General features: G+C 40.9%; 1 protein-coding gene across 2 annotated transcripts in view; it reads left to right on the top strand.

Annotated features, from left to right (window-relative positions):
• Nucleotides 1-18,323, top strand: part of DNAI1 (dynein axonemal intermediate chain 1) — a 137,164-nt gene that overhangs the window by 35,455 nt on the left and 83,386 nt on the right. The window lies entirely within an intron of this gene.

The raw sequence follows: 18,323 nt of genomic DNA, 5'->3' as shown, positions 1-18,323 counted from the left end.
ACTGCCAAAATACAAGTAATACATTTGTCCTGTTGCCTGAAATGTACTTTTTGAAACGAAAGATCCCTTGTTTACTGTGGGGTGACACCACTCCAGAGTGGTGGGCGCTTTCTTTACAGAGAGGGCCCTAGCCTCTCCCTTGCTTTTGTACCCTATTTCTGCAGTCTTCTCCAGTGATTTATTTGGATGGGGTTTCTGATGCTAACAGTGTTTCTTTGGCATGAGACAGGCTCTTCTGAACAAGGAAATATTGCCATTGTAATTTGCAATTCAGGGTTTATGCTGCCTGGCTGGAACTAATTTTTATTCCCATGAAGAGGAGCTGTCTTTCTATTTTTGCATAAATGAGATTGCTGGGTTTCTGGCTACACTGACAGCTTGCAGTGCAGGGTTCAGAGCCACTAGTGGGTGTTGGGCTTGTGTTCTGCCTTCCTGATGGGAACACTATGAATACAAGCTCAGGTCTTTGCCATCACCTCAGTTCATGTTCCAAAAGCAATTGTACCTCTGACAGGCTTCAGAGATGGCTTTCTATGTGCAGCTCCAACTGTCAGCTCATGAGCTGAGTTGGGAAAAAAATTTTCTCCATGGCCAATATATTTTATCCCACAGTTTCTTTGGATCAAATGGACGTAACTTTCCACTCAAGGATGTTTGAAGAGTACAGATTCACACACAAAGCGCAGGCAATCTGAGGTATTTGGCAAAGATGTCTACTCAGTTCTTCACAGTCTGAAATAGGGCTTTATGTAGGCAGAAGAAAAGCACATAAAGATACATATACTGTTCTAACTTTCTAGTCTAAAATCAGCATAAGTAGTGCTGGCACAGGGTCCCTACACTGGTGTGACTGCATGCAAAGTAAGAGTTGCTGCAACTTTGTGATCAAACTAAATCAGTGTCAAATCCAGACCAGAGCTTTCATGGAGATGAGCTGGCTTTTAGTAGATGTCCATAGGCTCCCCAAAGCTGAAGAGTAATCGTGGAACAAGAACATGGAACAGCTCTGGTTGCACTCTCCTAAAACATAGAGACAGATAAATACAGGGAGATTGGGCATATTTACTAGGCAGTCTTGTATTTTCCCATTTCTCAAATGAACTGCCCAATGACCATGGATATTCTTTTATTTACTGCCTTGCAGTGAGTGAGGCTGATGGATGGTTGGTCACTGCAATAAGGGTATTCCCAAATAGGACATGCTTAGGGTGCTTCAGAAGGAATAGTGAGAGGAGAAAATTAATCAAGTGGCTTTTACAGCAAGGTACTGCCTCTTCCTGTATGCCTCTCTACTTTATAGGCATTTTCAGAATCAGGCACTTTAATTAGAGATTAGAATCAAGAAAATGAAAAGTAAAACTAGTGCACTCACAGAGGGAAAAAGTCATTCTGCAGGGACTGAGAAGAGATATGCATACAGATACGCTATTTGCCTCCTCTTTTTCTTCAAGATGCCTCATTTCCCTTCTATCTAGAAAACAAATAGTGGAAAAAATAATTAGTAGTGAATTCCCAATCCACTACTCGCTCAAAAGATTGAATAAAAACAAAGATGAGCTTCATGTTACACCACTTAGGTTTGTACACAGCCTGTTTCAAGCCCCAGAGATTTATTCTAGGCCAAATAGTTTGTTTTCTAGCAAAATGTCTTTCAGCCTAATACGAATTTGAGGGACACAAGTAAGGCGTCATAGAATCATAGTGTGGTTTGTGTTGGAAGGAACATTAAAGATTGTTCAATTCAAATCCCCTTGCCACTGGCAGGAAAGCCACTCACTAGATCATGTTGCTTAGGATATCAAACCAGTCCTTGAACACTTCCAGGGATGGGACATCCACAGCTTCCCTGGACAACCTGTTCCAGTGTCTCGCCTTCTTCACAGTAAAGAATTTATTCCTAATATCGAATCTAAACTCTCAGTTTAAGAAGGTTATCCCTTGTTCTGTCGCTATCTGCCTATGTAAAAAGATATCTCCATCTCTTTTATAAGCCTGCTTTAAGTACTGGAAGGCCCCATTGAGGTCTTCCCAGAGACTTCTTTTCTCCAGGTTGAGCAACCCCAACTCTTTCAGCCTGTCTTCATAGTGGGGATGCTCCAGCCCTCTGATCATGCCTGTGATCTCCTCTGAACTCACTCCAACAGGTCCATGTCTTCCTTGGCCTCTAAAGATGATCATCAGGCAGTGTAAAATGGGATGGAAGGTGCTAAACGTTGAGGAGACAAGGGCTGAAGAGCTTATTGTGATGGTAATGGCTAAGCCTTGGCTCCCTTACCCAAATTCTTGAGTATCAGGATTGAGAGCTCTTGCACCCTAAGAAAAATGTATCTAAATGTTTCCCAGCTCTTATTCACTCCTTGATTTCTGAGAGTGTTTTCCCAAAGAGTGGCACATGCTAATGCTCTAAACAGCCTAGATATAGGCTCTGGCAGTGAGATATTTTTTAATCCAGTTGGTGTGTGCTCTGCTGATTCAATGCCATATAAGTTAAATCTTATTATATACTTAACTGGATGCTGAATGATTGCATTCATACTTTTGCTAGTACAGTTATTCTATCAGTTGTCCTGACAAGAGGGATGGTAGCGTTGACAAGACATTTACCCTCTCCTTAGGTCTAGGGATCCAGATAATAGGTGAGATAATTCAGCAGGATTGGAGTCCTGCACTGAAAGGGGCCCACTGCATACAGATAAGGTCTGGATCATTAATTAATGTTAACTACTTGTTAGCTGTTCCTGAAATGGAGATAAATCCTTCAAGTTTTCTATGAGATCTCAGTCAAATTATGGAAATAACAATTGAGAACCATTGAATCATAAAATGTCCTGAAATGGAAGGGGCCCACAAGGATCATGGAAGCCCAGCTCCTGTCTCTACACAGCATGATCCCCAAGAGCACCACCATGTGCTTGTGAGTGTTTCCAAATGCTTCTTGAACTCTGTCAGGCTTGGTGCTGTGACCTTTTCCAGTGCCCAGCCACTCTCTGGGTGAAGAACCTTTTGCTGATATCCAACCTAAACCTCCCTGACACAATTCAGGCCATTCTCTCAGGTCCTGTCACACTGGTCACAGAGCAGAGATCAGTGCTGTCCCTCCTCTCCCCCCATGAGGAAGCTGTAACTACAATGAGGTTTGCCCTCAGTCCCCTCCAGGCTGAACAGACCAGGTGACCTCAGCCCCTCCTCACATGGCTTCCTCTCAAGGCCCTTCATCATCCTTGCTGCCCTCCTTTGGATGCTCTCTAGTAGCTTTATATGCTTTTATTGTGGCACCAAAACTGCACCCAGAGCAGAGCAGAGCAGAGCAGAGCAGGACAATTTGCTCCCTTGCCCAGGTGGCCTGATGTCCCCAGGACAGGGATGTCCCTTCTGGCTGCCAGGGCACTGCTGACTCATGTTCAGCTTCTCATGAACCAGGACCCCCAGGGTCCCTTTCCCTGCTTTCCACCACTCATTCCTCTGCCTGTCTGTACAACCAGGGTTGCCCCATCCCAGAAGGAGACTCCATCACTTGTCTCTGTTCAACTTCATACAGTTGCTGATTGCACATCTCTCTAATATGTCAAGATCTCTCAGCACAGCCTCTCTGCCTTTGAGGGAAACATCAGCTCCTTCCAATTTAATATCATGGACAAACTTCCTTAACAGTCCTTTAAGACCTATGTCCAAGTTGTTTGTGCAGACACTGAAGAGCACTGGGCCCAAGATGAAGCCCTGCAGAACCCCACCACAGACCAGCTGTCAGCCTGAGGTAATCCCATTTACTATAACCTATTGTGTTCTATGCATCAGCCAGTGTTCACCTACTGGATGATGTAATTATCTATCTGCAGGCTGGACATTTTGTTCAAAAAGGATATTTAGGGAGTCCAGCTCTTTGATATATTAGAAAATAATTAAAAAATAGAACTGAAAATAATTTTAGAAAGTTATTAGTCTATCTCCATGCAAGATAATACTTTATTTAAAACATGGTTTGAAGTCTAAACTTGGTCCACCTAATGATGATTGCATGCCCTATAATTCCTGTCATTGTTGACAGCATACCCCTGTAGATGACAGGCAAGCCTTGTGACAAGGACAGAAATATATGTGTGAGAAGCAGAACATTAGAAGGCCTGAAAACTTTGATTTAACAGTATAGGCTGTGGGCTTAAGAAGGCTCAGTGTTACAAAATGTGCCAGATGTTTGCTTGTGTTTTCTTCTCTGCAGTGGTAGATTTAAAGGTTGTGATGCAGAATGTGGAACATAGTCTGGAATGGATTTACATAACAAGCTGCAGTTAAATTTGGTATTTTCTGATGAATGACCAAAGAGCTTCAACTAAAAGCACCAAGTGGGTTGAATACTGCCTGAAAAATTCAGATCTTTGAAGCGGCTCTCAGAAAGGCTCTTCCAATATTTTTGTGTATTTAAATTATGTTCCCAGAACAGGCAGAGAAGACTCCTGGGAGCAGAAATCCCTACTAATCTTTCTCTAAGCTACATAGTTTGTTTTTATATTGGGAATAGAGATTTAATACCTTGCCAGACAGAGAAAAAACATTTTATATTGCTTGGATGAAATTCTTTGCCAGGTATGAGGCTGTACATGCAATTCATGTGAGGGGAGTGCTCTGGAGAGGAGGGGCTGACATGTCCCCAGCCACATAATGGTCTGTGTGCTGGACCAGGTACAGCATTGACTGTCAGACTTTTAGACCCCACAGTGAAGCTATCAAAGTTTTGTGAGTCAAATGCTACAAAAGGCTGATGCAGATTCATGTGGCCCACACATCTCACTCAAAGAGAAGTTCGTGTTGCAGTCTGGGTTCTCTTTGCTGTTTGGCATACATTTGTATGCTGTAACAGATTCCAGCTTTGGAAAAACGTCTTCATGTTCATTCAGTCATGTTCCCAGCATGCAAGTTGATAAATGCATCTTCAATGGTAAAATATCCACGAGGCTCAATATCTGCTTTTGGTAACAGGATTGAGAACTGCATTGTACCACCATAGAGTCTGGGTGTTTCCCTTTAGTTATGAACGTATTTTTTGTTGATATTTTGGATATTTGTACTGTAAATTGAAGGACTGTCCCATTTTGTAAATGCTTGTGATGCCAGTTATTAATCGTAGTTGGGACAAGTGATATCTAAATATCAGTTAGTGATATCTAAATATCAGTAGTGAAATTATGTTGAGGAAAAAAAGAATACAATCACAGAAATAAAACATGGTGATTGTATAGTCACCTGTGGTTTTAACTGACTATATTTAAGTTGCTACTGTAGTGGAATATTACAATACAGAAAAGAAGCATCAGTAGAATAAGGAGAGAGAAGACTTAAAAGGGAATTTGTAAGTTTTATTTGTGAATTGCTGTAGGACATTTGTATGGGTACTGAGTATGCCCACAATCAAACAGGAACACCCTGGAGGACTTGGGCTGGCTATGTACTAATTTAAGAGTGCTGTTTGTACTATGTGATTTTTAAAAGCTGAAAGGAATTTTCCATTAATGCATTGTATTAATTAGAAGAAGCTGCTGGGGACTAAAATAGGAAATAAAATGTAGCAATCAGATGCCTCTTAGGCAAGCATATCAAAAGACATTAGTAACTAGGTCTAATGCTAATCTATTATTTTATCCATGAAATCACTGCTGACAAAAAGTTTTGATGAGACAAATATCTGTGAGGTGTCAAGAAATGGAAAAACTATTCAAGGAGCAATTTAGATCCCATTTGTAGCAGAATACAAGGCATCATTCTATGTTATGGTGTTCAAAAAAATTCAAGCTCTGTACACATACAGAGGAAAGCCGTATTTTCAGGAGCAATCATTTAAAAAAAGCTTTGTGTAGAAACTCCAATGCTGAACTTCGTCAGAGTTCCTTGGATCTATGGAGAGGAAGAGTTGCAAAGGAATTGAGGAGCTGAGAGAAATTTTAAGTGTAGTTTTTAATTTAATGCTGAAATGACTACCCTGGAAAGGCATGCTCATCACTGGTGACATGCCAAGGAGAAGGGTGACAAATTGGGAAGGGTTCAAAAAAGAAAGAATGATCTAAGAGCGGGGCGACTGACCTGGGAAACAAATTTAAGGAATTGGGCTTGTTCAGCTTGTCAAAGAAAAGCTTATTAAGTCATTGGATTGTGGTCTGTTAACTCTGTGTATTGGGAAAGCAGATCATGTAACAAAGGGATCTTTAATCTGGTAGACAAATGATGTAACAAGATCAAAGAAAAGCTGGAGCTACATGAATCAGGCCAGACAATGTGTGGCTCTTAATAGCAGATGAGCAATTGAGAACAATTAATTTTGGCATGTGGTAAATTATCATCTTCTGGAAAATGTAAAATGTGGAAATGTTAAAGATTTGATATTTGTTCTCTGAAGTTTTGGTCTGTTGAAGATATGATTTCTTCATTTAAAGATTTAAAGTAGTGAAATCTTATGTCCCTGATATCTTACATTTTTCAGGAGTCTGATTTATTCACTCTTCTAACCTTTTTATGGGCTTCTTTCTGTACTGTCTCTCATTTGAGGCTTCAAAGTTCATTTGCAAAACATCTATATCCTCCCCCATGGTCTGACAGTCTTTGAAAGACCTCCCTAGTGGAATCACTGTTAGAAATTTAAGCCATCATACATCCAGTTTATTGAGATAACCAATCGTGGTCAATTAAACATAATTACACTGAAAATAACACTTTAGAATCTGTTTTCCAAATACTGAATATCACTTACCACATATTCAGGGAGAGAAAGGACCTATTACACTATCAATTCTGTTAATAAATATAACCTAATAACCATAATACATCAAGTGTATCATATGAAAGATGAATTTAATTTGGAGACTTAATTACTGATTTGTAATATAACTTCTGTGAGCTTTGCCTGGTTTTTCTGAGCCTTAACCTTTTAATACATGTAATTTTCAGTCAACTCACTATATTAACTTTTGGTGTAGCATTTTGTTATGCATGAGATAGTAAAAAGCTCCATTGGCGTGTTTGGGAAAAAAATGTATTAACAAATTTTCTAGAGCCTGGGGATCAAAGGAGCTGCTGAGACATTCTGTTGTGTCTCCAGTGCATTGCAGTTCATTAAATTCTACCCACCTACCTCTCTGTGTAGACGAGTTAGTTTGATTAGTGCATTTTTATCCACGGGAGGTGAAACATTTGTGTACCATAGAGTCTTATCTGTTCAATAAAACAAGTCTGACCCCTTTCCTTTCTTAGCTTTGTCTCTGGAAATGGCTGCACCTAAGTTATTGTGAGAATTCTTTTCTTAGCATTTGGACAGCAGAATTCAAGGATAGACAGGTTAGCTCTCTTTGTCATCAATGTCAAGGGGATGGTCTTGTGATGAAAATCTGCCAAAAGATTTTCTAACCATCCGTATCGAGACACTCCTTTTCTCACTAGGAGAAGACAATCTACAGGTATTGAGGACAGGCAAAACAGTTTTAAACACTCTTTCTTAAAAGAATCAGTGTTTGCTTTATTTTAAATATTAGTTTCCCCACACACAGATGTTGTTATGCCTGTGTTCTATCACGTAAACACTACATGCTTTTATTTTGCATTCCCTCCAAATACTAAGGTTACATTTTCACCATGGCTTGACTTTTCTGTAGCAAAAGTTCTGGAATCAATTCTATTTCTCACACTCCAGTCTAAGTAGCAAAAAACTTGTCAGGCCCTGACGCTATAGTGAAGGTCAGGTCAGCTGTTTGTCAGGTCCTGACCATCTTCACCATCATATCATCTCAAGAGCAGTGGGATGAGCCCTGGCTTCCCACAGAGCCCCTGTATTGCTGGCTGTGTTATGGTGCTTGGGTATCAGCTCCCTATCTCTTACCTGCAACCAACCCTGACACATGACCTGTTTCCCTGATAATCCAATGCTTAGGTCAATAAATAGCAAAGCAAAATCTGGATAAAACACAAGCCAGTGTTACTTAACAGTAATGTATTTACTCCTGCCAGATACTTAACTATTTTTCCATTTCACTTTGTATTTTAAAGGGCTTGGTTTCCTTCTGTTTACTTTATATTTCATAGTTGAAACCTTGATATGGGGTACAAAGCAGATGTCTTAATCTAAGTGCTTTGACTTGTATCTGAGACATAGCAGTAGTAAGACCAAAGGTCCAGCCTTCATTTTACTCTTTGCATTAGAACTTTGAGGATGAGGTTTGGTAACTTGGGTAGATTTACAAAAAATAATGATTTAATTGGTTTTTTTTTTTAATTTTACAATAGCTCAGATTTGTATGTCACTTTCTTCAGAAGAATTCCAGAGAGTCCATGTAAGGGAAAACGATATTAATTGATTAGTTTGGCCTCCATAGTGCTCTGTAACTGAATCAGGGCTGATGAATGCCAGGAGGCATAAGATCTATTTAGGGCTTGTGTAGGCAGATGCATTAGTTTAAGGGAGAGTTTGGTATGCTACGGATTTGTTCTGTTTGCCCCCAAGAAAAAGCTCTGGATCCAGTGACCTTGAGAGGTTTCTCCATTTTCTCTGTTTGTCAGATGCAGCTGTGCTTGTGAAATCAGTCACACAGATAAGAAACACTGTTGGGTCTGTGAGGTTTATTTATCAGTGAATGCATACTTTCCTGTGGTTAATCAGCTATTAAAGCTCAAAAGTTTTTAAATCCTTGTTAAGAAGATAGAACCATCGTTAATCTGTCATGACTACAGGAGTTCAGCTGTAGTGAAGCATTGCGGTTGAAAAACTCGATCATATAAATAATTTGTCCAGAATTCTATTATGATTTTTTTAAAAGGTTATTGTTGCAGGCTTAGATACGACTGGGTGATCTGCATTGTTCAGTTGCATTCAGAGTCTTTCAAGCTAAGGATGTACTTCAGTGGTGAATCCCTGTGTGGTGGCTGCAATTTGGCAAGTGGTTCCCTGGGAGCAGGATGGGGATTTCAGGAGTCTTCTTGGAAGAATTACGTGGAAACAGGTCCTGCAGGGAAGATGAGTCTGAGACAGTTGGTTAATATTCAAAGATCACTTCTTTTCAGGCTTAAGAACAATGCGTCCCGATGAGCAAGAGATCAGGCAAAGCAGATGAGAGGCCGTGTGTGGATCATTAAAGAGCTCCTGTCATTAATCAGGCATAAGAAGGAAAGACACAGGAGATGGAAGTGGGGATGGGCCACTTGGACTGAATATAGAAATGTTAACAGAACAAGTAAAAATGAGACAAGGAGGGTCAAAGCCAATCTGGAATTAATTTTAGCCAAGGATGTCAAGAACAAGAAGGTCTTCTTCAAATACATCAATAACAAAAGGAAAACAAAGGATAATGTGGCCCTGTTACTTAATGGAGGGGGGAAATTGGTAAGAGAGAATTCAGGCAAGGCAGAGTTACTGAACGCCTTCTTGTATTGGTCTTCATTGGCTAGAACAGCCCTCAGGGATCTCTGACCCAAAAAAATCAGTGTAAAGGAATGCTGGAAGCAAGACTTTCCTTTGATCATGTTAGAGAACACTTAGGCGACCTTGACATGCACAAGTCCCTGGGCCCTGATGGAATGCATCAACAGCCACTGAGGGAACTGAGGGACACCGTCGTGAGGCTGCTCACCAGCATCTTTGACAGGTCATGGCAATCATGAAAGGTGCCTGGGGATTGGAAGTGTCACCTGAGTTTTCAGAAGGGGCAAGAAGGAGGAGCCAGGGAACCATCAGCCAGTCAGCCTCACCTCAGTCCCTGGAAAGATGGTGGAGCTCCTTGTTCTGGAGGCCATCTCTTACCACATGGGTGACAAGAAGGTGATCACGAGCGGTCAGCATGGATTCACAAAGGATAAATAATGCTTGATCAACCTGATTGCCTTCTGTGATTGAAATAACTGCCTGAATAGATGAGTGAAGAGCGGTGAATATTGTCTACCTCGACTTCAGCAAGACTTTTGTCAGTAACGCTCCGGTGTCATGTTATAGTGCAGAAAATAGTCAATAAGAATGCATATAATAAAGCATGCAAAATATCCCCTGTGCATCTTCTCTATATGCCTTGATCTGCCCCTTGCTAAACTGGACACATTAGCTACCCTTAAAAGCAAGACTGTGTATGTGAATAGCTTTTGTTACAAACCACTATAGGCAAAATATCTCTATATTTTTGTGTAGTAACTTCACAAGTAATTAACTACTAGTTGTTTCTTTTCATAGATGCCCTTAAAACAGTCACTGGGACAGAAATTAAAGACACGGGGAGTGATGGAATGCTTATCTTCTTGTCTATGATAAAAATAATATATTTAAGATTGTTTTGCAAATGACATAAGGATTTATGATGTCTTCAGCAGAGTTATTTAACGTATGAAAGTGAGAAAACAGGAAGAACTACAAGTGGAAAAGGTAATACTGAAAAGCATTGGGAGTTTGTCTCTCAGGGAGTAGGTAAATTTTGTTTGGTAGCTAGGAAATTTTTCCCTGAGTGTGGCATGGTATTGCCAGGTCTGATCATTCAGAGATGACAAGGCATGATGAGATTTGTGATTAATTGAAAGGCTTTATTTTTTTTTATTTGCCCTCTGTAATTTCAGGGTGGAATCTGTTTGTTTTAAAGCCTTCCTTTATTGCCATGAGGGCTAGCAGTGCTTTGAAACAAAGCAGAAGCAGAACTTTGTTTAAATAATAAAGCTGAGACTTTAAAAGAAAACTTCCTGCTAGTGCTCTTGCAGCGCGCCAGATTTCAGGAAATTGGCAGCCCTGTTGCAACTTTTGTGTCTCTCCTTGCATAACCCTCTAAGCAGTGTCACTTCATGAAGGTAGAGGCAGTGATTATCAAAAAAAAATGGGGTTCTGTCACCTTAGTAAAATCCCAGTGGGCTTGGTCTTTGCAAATCCCAGTGGGTTTGGGACTTGCAGCTTCTGTATTTCATGTATCTTGAGAGACCAGCTCACAGCTCTCCTTTGATCCCTAGAGTACAAAAGGAAATCCCCTGTAAGTCGTGGGTCTGGTCTACGTTTGCTAGTTTGTTGCTCCTTGATTTTCATTTGCTTCTTTTAAAGTGCCTCAGTTTGTCTGTAATGAGATTAAATTGCTTTTGTGGCTGAATTATTTATGGCTTTTAATGTAATTTTCCAAATTTGTATTCCCACTGAGAAAAGTTAATTAAGTTTTGCAAAGGCAAGTTTGAAATACATTTCAGATTTGCAGAAGAGTTTTCAAAATTTCCACTGAAACCCCAAGCCCCAGTGGGATCTTCCATATTTTAAAGGCATCAGAGTTTAGCTTCTTCCTAAACACCCCTTGTACTGCAGGATCTCTGACAGCCTCTAATCCTTCCAGGCTTCACAGCATGCTCTGAAAATTGCAATTTCCTTTTCTTCTTCAAAAAAAATTCTTATCATTTCTTGCATATGGTGTTACAGCTGACAGCATGAAGTCCCAGCCTGAATATTGAGACTGTAATTCTATTTCTTGAGTTGTGGTGCAGTGTATAAATTCATTCAACTGGACTTCCAAGGTGGGTGCCACCAAAATGAAATCTCAATTAATTTACTAATGACAGTCAGTTGGGACCCTGTTCTAGGTTTAGCAGTGGCTGATTCATATTTTTACAAGCTATTGTTTTCCCAATTTAAATTCTATAATTTCTTGAATCATCGGCTTTTCTCCAAGATGCACTGGGTGGTATTTGCATGATTAATCATGCACTTTGACTTTTACTTAGCACTCATATTTACATAACTGCAGGATTAGTTAAGAGAAAGGGCAGAATGTGGCTTCCAGATGAAGTGGAAAAAAGTTCAGCAGTGGAAAGAAGTTTCAGCTAACAGCCGCAGGTCAGGAATTCTGAAAACCACATGTCTGAGACAACTGGGCAGTGAAAGCTTTCTGCCAGAGGGGAAGATGAGGGTAATACCACTTCTTACTGGTATTTTCTGTGTTGGAGTAGGAGAGGTCATTTGGGCAATGTCTATAAAATACTGCTGGTTGTGTTCTGATTTCATGCCTAGGTTTACTAGAATGTCTGGCTATGAAATTATATCTAATTTCTGTTCATTTGGAAGGTGTTTGATGGTGTCTGCCTTCTGCATTACAAGATAAAATTTCTCCTTGTTTGTTGAAAATAACTTTTTATTAGCATGTTGGTTTGATTTTAGCTTTTGACTATTGCAGTGTTGGTTTCATACAATAAGTGTGAATTTTAAGAATTATATAAGATCAGGCTGAAGTGGCCCTCTATATCTGGAGAGGCTTAATTCTGCTTAATGGCTTCTGATAAATGTGTGACACTTTTAAAATCAGTGTCTTTAAGGATATGGCCTCATCTCCTCTTAAGCAGCTTGTCTCAGCATTCTCAGACTCACTTGCTGGAGCAAAAACCTGCACAAGTGCACCTGGCACACCTTGCCTGAGGGCTTGTTATAGCTCCAAAGCTGAAATTCAGAAGTACAGGGAGAGACCTTGGACTGGGAATTAGATAGGGATTTCCCACTCTAGCCAGGTAGGCAAGTAAGGATGCATTTTCCTGTAGAGAACAGCCTCCTTCCCCGTGGCTGTGCTGTAGAGTTATTTTAATTCCTTGTGTGGATCACATCCACAGAGGAGGATGTGTGGGCTAATGACCCATCAAGTATTTTGCTACCCCTTAGGAAATTTTCAAAGGACACTGAGTGTCAAGGAAGGAGGATTCTTTCTGACCTTGAGAATTATCCCCTGTTTTGACTGGAAAAATTAGGGCTGAGGGTTTACATAAAGACTCTGAAGACGCTTCAGCACTCTCCCTTTTGTGTGCTCTGCAGAGATAGAGTAGAAGAAAACACCCAGTGTATCCTTTGAAAACTGTGGTAGCTGCTGTCAATCAGCTGTCTACAGATTGGATCTGTCTGAATCCTGATATTGTATGAGCAGAGTCACTCATGAGGTATTTGGTGTAACCTGTGTTAATGGTTGCTGGCATCACCTCTATACTATAAATATCCCACTGGATAGTCACACAGTGTTAATTCTTGCATGTGCTCATACCATATTTACTTGCTTTTTCTAACCAAACATTTACAAACAATCCCATTGTACTCTCTGGCATCTTGAGGCAGCTCCCTAAATGAAACCATTAATTTTCTGCTGTACAGCATTGGTTGATTAGATGCTTTGTGGAGGAGGAACTGATATGAAAGCGTAGAAATGAAAACAGCAACACTCCTGCCAAGCACTGTAGCCTGTTGCTTTCATTCATCAGCCAGTTTTATTCATTCATCTGAAGGAATGCTAGTGAATGAATCTTATTGGAGAGCTGCACAGACTGTGAGGCAGCGCTCAGGAGCACAGCAGCCTCCCTTCCTTGCTGTCTTTTATCAGTATCCCTGTTCCCAACACCAGGGGTCAGCTTTCTACTGTTAATTTGAAGCCCTTTCTGCTCTAGCTATGGCATCTAGCCGTTACAGGATACAAGGAAACCAACGAGAAGCTCCAGCCCTCCTCTGGAGCAAACATACTTTACAGGAATGGTTAAGGTAGAAACACTTATGTGTTGGGTAACTTGTATTGCACTTCTCCCAGAAGAGCTATTTTCTAATTGCCTTTCTCTTCCATCCAGGAGATGCAGTTATCTATTTGTTGTTTAGACTGACTTTGGAGCAATGGATGTGACAGCTCCTTCACGGTGACCTGGGATTACAGAGTGGGCAGGATCTCTGCCTGCCTGTTTTAGTTACTTACATGGTCTTCATTGCTGTCATGTCTGAGGTTCCTTTCTGCCTTGAGAGTCTGTGTCTTTCCAGATGAGGTCATGCAATGCTGCTTTACCTCTTAATGATGAAAAAACTATGCCAAGGGGCTCGCAGCAAAGAGCAAATACCCAGATCAGCATTCATCTCACATGCTGTAGAGCAGTCCTAGAGCAGCAGGCTCTATTCCAGCAATTCCCATAGAAGGGAAGTGACTCTAGAGGCACTTTTTTTCAAATATGTTATTCAACCCTGATTGCCACTTCCCCAGACCTGTGCCATCACACTGTGATTCTGTCCTGGACAGCCCTTAACTTTTCCCAACCATCCCATGTGAAGAGCAGGAAGCTTTCCAACTCAGCCTGTCTTTGCTGGCTAGCATTCAATCAGACAGCTGGGTCACCAGCAGCTTTAAAGACCTAGTACTTCTTGGATTTATTTTAGGAATTGCTAGTTATATAGATTGAGTGTTATGTAAGTGTAATGTCGCTATCAGTACCCAAACATGGCAGTGTCATTTAAAATTATTATTTTTCAACCAGGTCAACAACCACAGGGTGACTGGGGTGAGAAAAGAGGGGGGAAATCAAAAATAGCAGAGGGAAAGAGAGATCAGCATTTTTAGCAGCTGCCCATAGTTAGATTGGTCTGTGTCAGTCATGAAACTAGACTTGAAAATATTTTCCTATCTTGATGTACACTCTGAGAAAGAAAATTTCCAGCTAAACCTGGAAAAGTGGTTGCAGAAATATGTGTAAGGGGGTCTGACATGGAATATCCTATGCATTCTCTTACTTGAGAGTAGCAGGGGGAAGAGGTGCTACTTCTGTATATGATGCTGATGAGATCTTCCCCGGAATGTTGTATCCAGCTATTAATAGTTCAGTCTTCAAAATGGGTGTTAAAATTGAAAAAGGTTCAGAGATGAAGCACATTATGACTTATGTTTGAAAACTCTGCCTTACAGTTAAATTCTTAAACGATTCAACTTGGCTTGTTAAGGAAAAGATTAAGTAGTGATGTGATTACTGTCCATTAATTACTTGAAGGGAAAGGAAGGAGATATCTTATAGAAAAGAGCTCTTTAATCTTACTTTTTCATCTAGGACAGAATCTAGCAACTGGAAGTAGAATTCAGAGATCTCAGAAAGCTGGAAATGAATTTTTAATGGTGGAAGTGATTAAGCATAGGAACAAATAAAGGATTTATTCATCACAACTATCTTCTTTGGTCTTGGAATTTACAAATCTGCATTGAACACATTCCATCATTAATTCTAGCAATATGTAAGTTACTTTGTAACCTCCTGAAGTTAGATGGCTTGTCATTATTCCTATGGCAGAATGGTACAAAGAAAATATAAAAGGCCCCATTAAAGACTTTTTCTCCAAAGACTTTTCTGTCTTTTGTCCTGAGGATGAGTGTGGATCATTTTTCAGCAGAATGCATTAGTAAGAACCTGAAGGAAATCTATCTAATTTAATGTTTTCATTAGTTGAAACTTGTAAGATGTTCAGACTCTTCTTAGCTTACCTTTGGTTTCTTGCTGCTGTAAAGCAAAACTGCATTTTTTGCAATATAAAATCTTCCCTGTTTGTCCGTGCTTAGGGAACTCAATCATACTTTTTCAGTTCTTCTCTTCATGCTTGGTAATACTTATGAGGCTGCCAAGGTGTAGAATATAACCAGAAATATCTGGATGCTAACCTCCACTGATTCATACAATAGACCACTTCAGGATAAGATTCTATCAGGAATACTTTGAAAATTCTGGCCATTGAAAAATAAGAGCAGATCAAATTTGCATTTTTTGGAATCTTTCAACATCAGAACAATGTAAAAAACAACTAATTTTGTGTTTGTGTGTGTGTTTTTTTAAAAATTATTTTTCATTGTGTGTTCTTATGGGTATCACTCCGCTGTAGCCTATGTGAGAGATGATAAAACTGAATATTTTTTAGAGTAAAATGAAGTCAACTAGGGAAGGTAGGAAGAAAAGGTATTCAGAGATGCTTAACTGTATCAGTGAGGGATCAAAGTGATGAATCATGTAAGTAGATTTGAGTTGTTTGATCCTTACAGTTCTATTTTTCTGGCTATGAGACAAGCAGAACACAACTTTGCTGTGTGAAGAACTTGAGGCTTACTCTGTTTGTATGACTGTACAATCTATGCATCCTTAATTTTTCAACATTATCATGCTGGATTTAAATAATAGATGATATTTAGCAAGTGGCTGCTCTTGGGGAAAAGGCTCACCTGCAATAAAAGAAAGGTGGCAGGTATTGCTCCAAGAACTATTGAAAAATCTTTCAGTCCTGAGTTATTCTTATCAGATTCCTCCAGGTATGAGAGAGCTGGCTGGGATTCACTGGCATTCTCCAGCTTCTCCCATCAAATAGTGTGTGATGAAGTGGTTTCCACTACTGTATAAGAGGTCTTCATAGAGGGACAGTTGCATTGGCTCTTGTATTTTTCGGTGAGTCCTCAGAAGAGGAGCTGGCACGGTAGATTCTCAAGATGCTGATACTGATCCCCACCTTGGCTTCCACTGAACAGGAGAGGAATTTTATGGAGCAGGACATGCTTTCTAGATGCTATGGAGTCCCCGTCTTCTTCTTGTGCTGCAGAGATGCTGATTGTCCAACAGCAGCCTGGCTGGTGGAGATGGGAGGTAATGGGGGCATAAATTCCCTTTAACTCCCACAGCAGATCCATGTGTTGGCCAGAGACAGATCTGGTTTAGGTAGTGGTTGGCTTCTCACAGCTGCAGCTCTACAAAGTTGGCTGTCACTAGAGAAGGGTGGAAGTTTCTTATGTGGATAAACACCTGGTGGAGGGGAATGACAGAAACAGACTCTTGTCAGTGGTATCAAATGAAAGGCCAAAGTCAATTGAAGTGAACTGAGATAGAAAAAAGTCCCTTAAAATGTAAGATAGAACTTCTTTACTGTGGGGGTGGTTGAGCAGAAGAGCAGTATTTCCACAGTCTAGAGGGGCTGATTTTAAAACTCTGACAACACAATCCTGGATACTGTGCTCTGACTGACGCTGATTTAAGAAGGCAGAATTGGACTAGAGGTACCTTAAAATCTCAGGTATCCTGTGGTTCTTTGATTATTTTCTTTCTTTTTCATCCTTTATCCATCATATATAAGTGTAAGCCAAAATTTGTCCCATGTTTCGCATAGATACTTAATGCTTTATATTAAACTTTTGGACCAGTTCCATTCCCTAGTAGCAACTTGTTGTTCTTTGAAAATTTCACTCTGAAGGACCCTATGTCCTTTTGCTTCAACTATCTTTTCCCCCCAACCTTGCTACTTGGTCAAAGGATTGAAAGCTATTGCTTGTTGCAGTATACAGTGCAAGCTGATGTTATTTAGGCAATTTGAGGGTGAGGAAGGACAAGGTGAAGCTGGAACTGAACCTGGCAAGGGACACAAAGAAGCTTCTAAGATACATTAACCAGAAAAGGAAGGTGAAATGAGGTGCAACCCCCCAATAAAAAATTATGGAAAACTGGTAACAACAAATGAGGAAAAGGCTGAGGTACTCAGCAACTTTTTTCCCTCAGTCTTCAATGGCAATCTCTCTTCCCACACTTCTTAAGTGGACAAACATCAGGATGGGGACTGGGGGAGCCAAGTCTCTCCCACTGTAAGAGAAGGTCAGATTCCCTACCTGAGGGATCTTAATGTACTTAAGTATTAGGACACAATGAAATTATGTGGTTGCCAAGCCACTCTCCATGATATTTGAAAAGTCATTGTAGTTAGATGAAGCCCCAGGTGACTGGAAAAGGGAAGCCATTGTATCTCTCTGGAGAAGTGGTAGAAAGAAGGACTCCAGGAACTACTGACCTGCCAGCCTCCCCTCTGTGCCTGGGAGGATCATGGGATCCAGTTTCCTCCTAGAAACTCTGCTAAGGCACGTGGAGGACACAGGAGTGAATTGAGGCAACCAGCACGGCTTTACCAAGGGTAAATCCTACCTGACAAACCAGAGGCCTTCTGTGATGCAGTGATGGCAGGAGCAGACAAGGAAAGGGTTACAGATGTCATTTATCTGGACTTTTGTACAGCCTTTGACAATCCCCCACAACATCCTTCTGTCTAAATTGGAGGGAGATGGATTTGCTGGATGGACTGTTGGGTGGTGAGGCGTTGGTTGGATAATCACATCCAGAGAGTTGGTTGGATAATCACATCCAGAGTTGGCTGATTGGACTAGTGAAGTCCTTCATGGATCCATACTGGGACCAGTGTTCTTTATTATCTTCATTAAGGGCATATATAGAGGGATCCAGTGCACTCTCACCAAGTTTGATGACAGCACCAAGCTGAGTGGTGCTTTGACACACCTGAAGGATGGGATGCCATCCAGAGACAAGCTTGAGGAGTGGGTCCATGGGAACATCATCAAGTTCAAGGCCAGGTGCTGGTGCTGCACCTGGGCTGGGACAACCCCTGGTACCAGCACAGGCTGGGCATGGACAGCCCCAGAGCAGCCCTGTCCAGAAGGGCTTGGGGGTGCTGTGGGTGAGAGGCTGCACATGGCCCAGCCATGGCACTCACAGCCCAGAGAGCCAAACGTGTCCTGGGCTGCATCCAGAGCCCC

This window comes from Camarhynchus parvulus, chromosome Z, assembly GCF_901933205.1.
Source record: "Camarhynchus parvulus chromosome Z, STF_HiC, whole genome shotgun sequence".
In the NCBI taxonomy this organism is placed as follows: Eukaryota; Metazoa; Chordata; class Aves; order Passeriformes; family Thraupidae; genus Camarhynchus; species Camarhynchus parvulus.
The sequence above is the reverse complement of the archived record's forward strand: the minus strand, read 5'-3'. Positions and strand labels throughout refer to the sequence as shown.